Source organism: Bos taurus, chromosome 15 (genome assembly GCF_002263795.3).
Source record: "Bos taurus isolate L1 Dominette 01449 registration number 42190680 breed Hereford chromosome 15, ARS-UCD2.0, whole genome shotgun sequence".
Classification (NCBI taxonomy): Eukaryota; Metazoa; Chordata; class Mammalia; order Artiodactyla; family Bovidae; genus Bos; species Bos taurus.
In genome coordinates this window covers 5,750,137-5,757,200 of record NC_037342.1, presented here as the reverse complement: position 1 = coordinate 5,757,200, position 7,064 = coordinate 5,750,137, and positions in this window count along the sequence as shown.

The following is a 7,064-nucleotide window of genomic DNA, read 5'->3' as shown; positions in this document are numbered from 1 at the left end:
GACTCTTGCATCTTTCCACACACAGACAAGCACTAAGTTCCTTAGCTTGGTATATCTGATTTTCTTTCATTAGCAATGATCTTCTGATGCTCAGACTACCTGCCCTTTGTTGCAAACCTTTTGTGTAATCTGGCTCCTTCCCTCACCTCCGTGGACCAGTTCTCTCAGGATCACTTGAGATGCTGTCTCCCAGGCTTGAACACCTACCTAAAAATTCCCGCCAAATGAAACGTAACTCTCAATTTTTAGGTTGTGACTACTTTTTAAGTTGACAGCACAAAACTCTGTGCTGTGATTCAGTCACTGCTCTGACCCACCTTCAAGGCCTAGGGAAACGCTGGCTGCTCCCTAGGATCTCCCTGAGGCTATGGCCCCAGGTGAATGGTTTCCTTCTTAAATGGGAAGCAAAGGGGGTCCTCTACACTGTACCTGGTATCTACTTTCAAACTCTGCCTTTCTCAAGCTCTGTGATTTAACCTCTGGGACTTCTTGTTTTTTTTTTTTTTTTTTTTTTTCGGTCATGCCATGTGGCTTGGGGGATCCTAATTCCCCAATTAGGGATCAAACCCAGCACCCGGCAGTATAAGGGAAGATTTCTAACCACTGGGCCACCAGGGAATTCCCTCAGGCATTTCATTTGAAAATGAAGATGATAACTTGTGCTTCCTTATGCTTTTGTGATGATTAAATGAGATGATGTTTAATAAATACAACGCATATTACAGGCACTCATTAATATTCATTCTTTTCGCCTTGGCCTCAAAGGACATCATTCGTTGTAAGTCTGCAACCAGACGTGGCTCTAGGATTCATGAAGAGGAAGATAACACAGAAGAATTGTAAGGTAATCTTTTCTGATATTGAATTTAACTAGAGAATTATAAGAGGAGCCTGACCATTAGGCTATAAATCAAGAAAAATGGGATTTATTAGAATATGGGAGCATTTATTTCTCCACCAGCAGACCATTGCCCAGCGTGGGCATGGACAGTGTGTCCATGATTGACCTCCTGGTGCCCAAACCAACCTGGAAGTTAGTAGGTGCTCAACAAACATGTGTGAGGGAATCGAGCTGGAGAACAGTGTCTAAAGATATGAGTAGTAAGTTTCCTTCATGGGAGCAATCATTACATAAGAGGATATGCTCCTAAACTTTTCTCTGAAAGCACAAACTGGTCTCATCCACAGCAAGAAGAAATCCAGTTCTTGGAAGACTTTTGAGAAGTCAAGAAATGTAGGATGTAAGATGCATGGTTAAAATTACCCAAGATACAAAGGAACTGAAAGAATGTTCTCACTAAAAGGTTGCTAAAAACAGAAACTCACACCCCAATTTTAACTGTCTCTGGATCTTTGCTCATCAAATGTCACAGATGGGTAATCTGGACCCCTTGGGCAACCAGAGAACATTGCTGCCAGTGTCGTTAACTGAGAGTCTGGGGTCAAGTTGATCTGCTTTAGAATCTTGGCTCCATCATTTTATGACCTTGTGCAACCACTTCCGTCTCTTTAAGATTTAACTTCTTCATTTGTGAAATTGGAACAATAATATTATCTATCTCAAGAGTTGTTGTAAGAATTACTTCAAATTATAGGGGAAGTTTTTTAGCTTAATGCCAGATACAGAAGACTCAGTAATTTGACTCCTTCCTTGTTTTACTGTGCTCTTATGTAAGACATTTAAAAGAGACTGGTAATGAAAGGGAGATCAACTACATACCCTGACTAACCTTCTGTGGTATTTAGAAGGAGCTACAGTAAGACTGAGCTTCCCAGGTGGCACAGTGGTAAAGAATCTGTCTGCCAATGCAGGAGATGCAAGAGACTCAAATTTGATCCCTGGGTCTGGAAGATCCCCTGGAGGAGGAAATGGCAACCCACTCCAGTATTCTTGCTGGAAAATTCCACAGATAAACAGACGATGGGGTGCAGAGGGTTGGACACAACACATGCACACATAGGATTATGATCGAGGCACAGGCTGAAAGCTGAGAGAACCAACAGAGACATGGCTGCCAGAGGGCACACTGAGTGAAGAGACAATCACGGAGTCACTGGCAATGCTTCATGTGAAAAAGCACATATCCATGAAAACGCAGAAAGTAGCCAAGGTCAGAGGTCCTCACAAGGGATGACTTGCACTAAGAGCCACACAAAGCTTCCAAAAGTATCCAGAACTTTATTACATTGTTTCCTTCTTGACATACACCAGGACATTTCAAGGTACATTCCTGATTCAATCACCATCAGCTAGTTGTCATCCCTGAGGATACAGAGGATACACAGGCAAATCAAAGCATGGTCATCAGCAAGGGACCAAGACAGAGAAATGCTCCCAAAATATACAAGAAATCTCCCCAAATATACAAGAAATCTCCTTATGGATAATTTGCTACTGCCAACACTGTAACAATGATACAAAGTGAAGTGAAGTCACTCAGTCGTGTCTGACTCTTTGCGACCCATGGGCTGTAGCCTATAATAATACCTCAATTTAAATATATATATTTGGCTGTGCTGTGGCTTAGTTGCAGCACTCAGGACCTTTGATATTCACTGGGACATGTAGGACCTAGTTCCCTGACCAGAGATCAAATCTGGGCCTCCTGAATTGGGAACACAGAGTTTTGGCCACTGGACCACCAGGCAAGTCCCCTATATGCCCTCAGTTTTTTCAGTTAAAGTCAGGTTGTCCCCTTTGCCATCGGAGGGGCCAGAAGCCCACAGACAGTCCTGGGCATGTTGCAGGTGAACCTGGACCCCAGGGCAGTGGAATCTCTGCTTTGCTCTCTGGAGACTCCTTTCTGCACACTTTCCTGCCTGGGCCTGGCATTGTCCTGTTGCTAAGCTGCCTTTGCTGCCAAGGCTCCCAGGAACTGGCCCAGAACATCTCTCAAAAGCATAATGTTTAGAGTTACCCTACTCAGTTGTGTGGACTTAGACAAGTTCACTTTTCCTTGCTTCATTTTCTTTATATGTAAAATGGGAATAGTATTGATGTTTTATAAAGAATAAATGACATAATCTGTTAAACACCGACTTTTCCATGAAAAGACCTCCATAAATGCTCATTCCTTGCCTTCTTCTTTTACCACTGTCTCTGTTTGTTCGTCGTGCCATGGTTGGGTTAGATCAGCTAACTTTTTCCATATAAGAGAAAAGTGAATCTAAATCATAGTGTTCAATTACAAGTGCATCTACATCCAGCAAGGAAGCGAAAACAAGGCGGTGAAGAGCTCGTGTTGATGGTAGAGATGGCTCACAGAGTCTTCTCTCAATTTCCAGAATCAACTGAAATCCAACCTCACATGGAACTGCTACTTGACTGTCCATAAGGCAGAGAGTGTCAGAGTAACTGGTTAGAAAACCCACTGCCTCTCAAACTAGTTCTCAGCCCCAAACTGTGTCAGTGGGTTCCCTGAGCCCACGGCATTCCTCCCCAGGGGGAAAGGACAGAACACTGGTGAAAAACATGGTACGTGTAGGGAGGGACGTCGATTGCCCTGGATGCACCCAGAGAAGTGGAGGCAGGAAATAGGGCAGGTAAAGAGGACAGTGGTTTCTTTCCCTGTCCCTTTCTTTCCCTCAGCAAATAGCTATAATCTAAGACAAAAGTGCAGCAGGAAGCAGAGGTCCTATGTGTTCATCCCGAGGTAGATACATGATGATGGACACGTATGTATGTATGGTACATAGTTTATTTTCTGTCTTTCCAACATAAAATCACCTCAGTTCAGTTCAGTTCAGTTCAGACGCTCAGTCCTGTCTGACTCTGCAACTCCATGAACCTCAGCACATGAACCTCCTTGTCCATCACCAACTCCAGGAGTCCACCCAAACTCATGTGCATTGAGTCGGTGATGCCATCCAACCATCTCATCCTCTGTCGTCCCCTTCTCCGCCTGCCTTCAATCTTTCCCAGCATCAGGGTCATTTCCAATGAGTCAGCTCTTCACATCAGGTGGCCAAAGTATTGGAGTTTCAGCTTCAGCATCAGTCCTTCCAATGAACACTCAGGACTGATTTCCTTTAGGATGGATTTTGCAGTCCAAGGGACTCTCAAGAGTCTTCTCCAACACCACGGTTCAAAAGTATCAATTCTTCAGTGCTCAGCTTTCTTTACAGCCCAATTCTCACATCCATACATGACCACTGGAAAAACCATAGCCTTGACTACACGAACCTTTGTCAGCAAAGTAACGTCTCTGCTTTTAGAGATAATGACAGCACAGATAGCTCTGCACTGTTTTGACTTTGAAGTTGGGTTTAATGGAAAGAACAAAGCTTTGGAAACAGGCTTGGCCTCAGACTTCAGCTATGTTATTGTATTATCTATGAACTGTGTGGCTTTGGGCAAGGTAGTTCAGTGTCCTTATCTGTAAGTGACCAATTAGAGGTTTAAGTCAGATGCTGCATGAAACTGCTCAGCACTGTGCCTGGTTCTTTCTTTGGTAACATCTAGAGCAGTGTTTCTCAACATTTCTTTCATTATTGCCATCCAAAAAAGAAGCATATTAGACTGCATCCATGAAATTTCAATACCAGAGATATTATATATATCTGTTTATGTACCATATGCATATCTATATTTTATACATTAAAAAACAAGATGTTTTTGTCCCCAGTGACCGATTTCTACCCACTTGGGATTGATATTACCCCACTGAGAATATATGTCTTTTGGTAGTGTATATTCTACTTAGCTGGGTCAACGAATGACCCATGACACCAGTTCTGCCTGGTATGACTTGGCATCTCACCAGATGGTTGACAAGAAGTACCATCTCCTGGGAGATATCCATAAAGCCAAGAGATCTGGATTTCAGAGACACTCTGTAGAACACAGAACTCGTTAGATTATAAAGGTAAGCCTGCTGAACTTGGTGTCAGTGAAAAGCAGTGACATTCTCACAAACAATTGACCAAATGCATTTGTGGGCTAGATCAACTCACAGAGAAAACAGACCAATGGCTAGAAAGATGAGAACAAATCAGAGAGGATATGCACAGCTCTTTTCAAGAGTGAGGCAACAGAATTTTTAAATCACTAAATTGTTTTTCCCTTTTATTTCTCTGCTTCCTTTAAAGCACCACTCATTAGCCAACTGTTTCTTGCCTCACATTCATAATCTTGAGTAATTATTCACATTCTGACATATTTCCTAGAGCCTAAATAATTAAAGTGGCTATGCTTTGAGAAGGCGTTTTTCCTAAACTGGGAGTGATGGGAGAATCTATAGGTTCTAGGCGCCTTGAAGAACTGGGCTGCACTTCACAGCAGCTCTCCAAGGATATGTGTTACATTTGATACAGCTGCACTAAGATTATGCAAGGTACATACAGGCTACCTAACATGGTCCTTTCTACATAGAGGGTGTGCTATATTGCTGCTATTGCTGTTATTTTTTTATGTATAATTTTCTAAAAGGTTTGTCAGCTATTGCTGTTATTTTTTTATGTATAATTTTCTAAAAGGTTTGTTCACAAAGTGTTTAAATTTTATGTTTTAGCTATCATTGTGGATTCTCCTTGAGACTGCAAAGAACACAAAGAGGTGGTATTACTAGACAATCAGTCTATAGGTGTGTGTGCATGCTCAGTCATGTCCGACTCTTTGTGACCCGTGGACTTGACCCCGTGGACTGTAGCCTGTTAGGCTTTCTCTGTCCATGGAATTCTCCAGGCAAGGAATACTGGATTGGGTTGCTATGCCCTCCTCCGGGGGATCTTTCTGACCGATGTCTCCTGCAACTCCTGCACTGTAGGCAGATTATTTATCACTGAGTCACCGGGCAAGCTTATGGAACCGAGAACGGGCAATTGGCCAAGAATACAGGTAATCATCTGGATGTGTGACTGGCACCTGAGTATTCTTTGTTCGACCATGCCAGCTGTCAGGGGAGTTTGTCACATGGGTCCCAGTCCACAAGGGGTCTTTGTCTTCTCAGCCTTGTTGCTTAACTAGTGCTGGCACTATGGTATCCCTACTGCCTATGCAGCGAAGGTCTTTGCTTTCCTAAAGTATTTTGGGGAATAAGCTTTCTGGATCTTATGGGATGCCTCTTAGGTTTGTGATTATGATTTTGGACTCATGCAGTAGTGAGTGATAGCTTGCAGTGAGCAGCAGCTAAAAGTGAGATGTTAGTTCCCTGACTGGGAATCAAACCCTGGTCACCCGGGTGAAAACCAGAAATCCTAACCACTAGACTGCAGGGAGCCAGCAGCTAGAGTCTAAACCCCCAATCCTTGTCTGTCTTGAAAAGAAAAATGTAGAGGAAAGTAAAGCATTTATTAGAAAAGCAGAGTAAATGCAGAAAGACACATGTGCAAACTCAGTGACAGCTGCACCTTTGGGAAGTTTACATCACTTATAAGGGGGCAGTCTCCCAGGTCTTTATCTTCCTTCTGGCCAATCATCCTGCTTTGCCCCCATGGATAATTTGTCTCAGGATCTTCCCTAGGAGCTCATGCTTCCCTCAGTCGAGATAGATTTCAGCACAAGGGCGTCTGGTGGGAAGTGACAGCAGGATATGGTCTAGCAGCCACTGCCTTTTGATCCCAGAGGAGCCTTTCTGTGCATGTGCAGTGTCTCCCTCGCCCCAAGGAAAGCATATGTGTGACCTCTTGATCCTTCGCTCAGAGTTTAGCCCCTTTTTGTCCCTGCCATGACTATTATCTTCAAGTGTCCACAGGAGATAAAGTCTGTCCACTGTTTACCCTGTTCCTGTTTTATTTCTATCTTGAAGTGTAAACTGGAGGCTGACTGTATGTGCGTAAATTGGAGCCCACCAATCTCCTGCCTCAGATAAGCCATAAAAAGCCTTATTGGTTTAAATTGATATTAAGATCCTGCTCTTTGATAACCAGATGATAGATTCCCTGAATTGGAAAAACTTCTAAATTGGTAAATTTTTAAGCAGTTCTCATCATAAACAACTATATCTTATTAGTACCTATGGAAAGATCAAATTAAAAAGGTGGATACAAAAAAATATAATGGCTAATCTTGAGAAATTCCTTAAAAGTATAATTGAATTTTTGTTCTTAGCTTCCATTCATGGGCC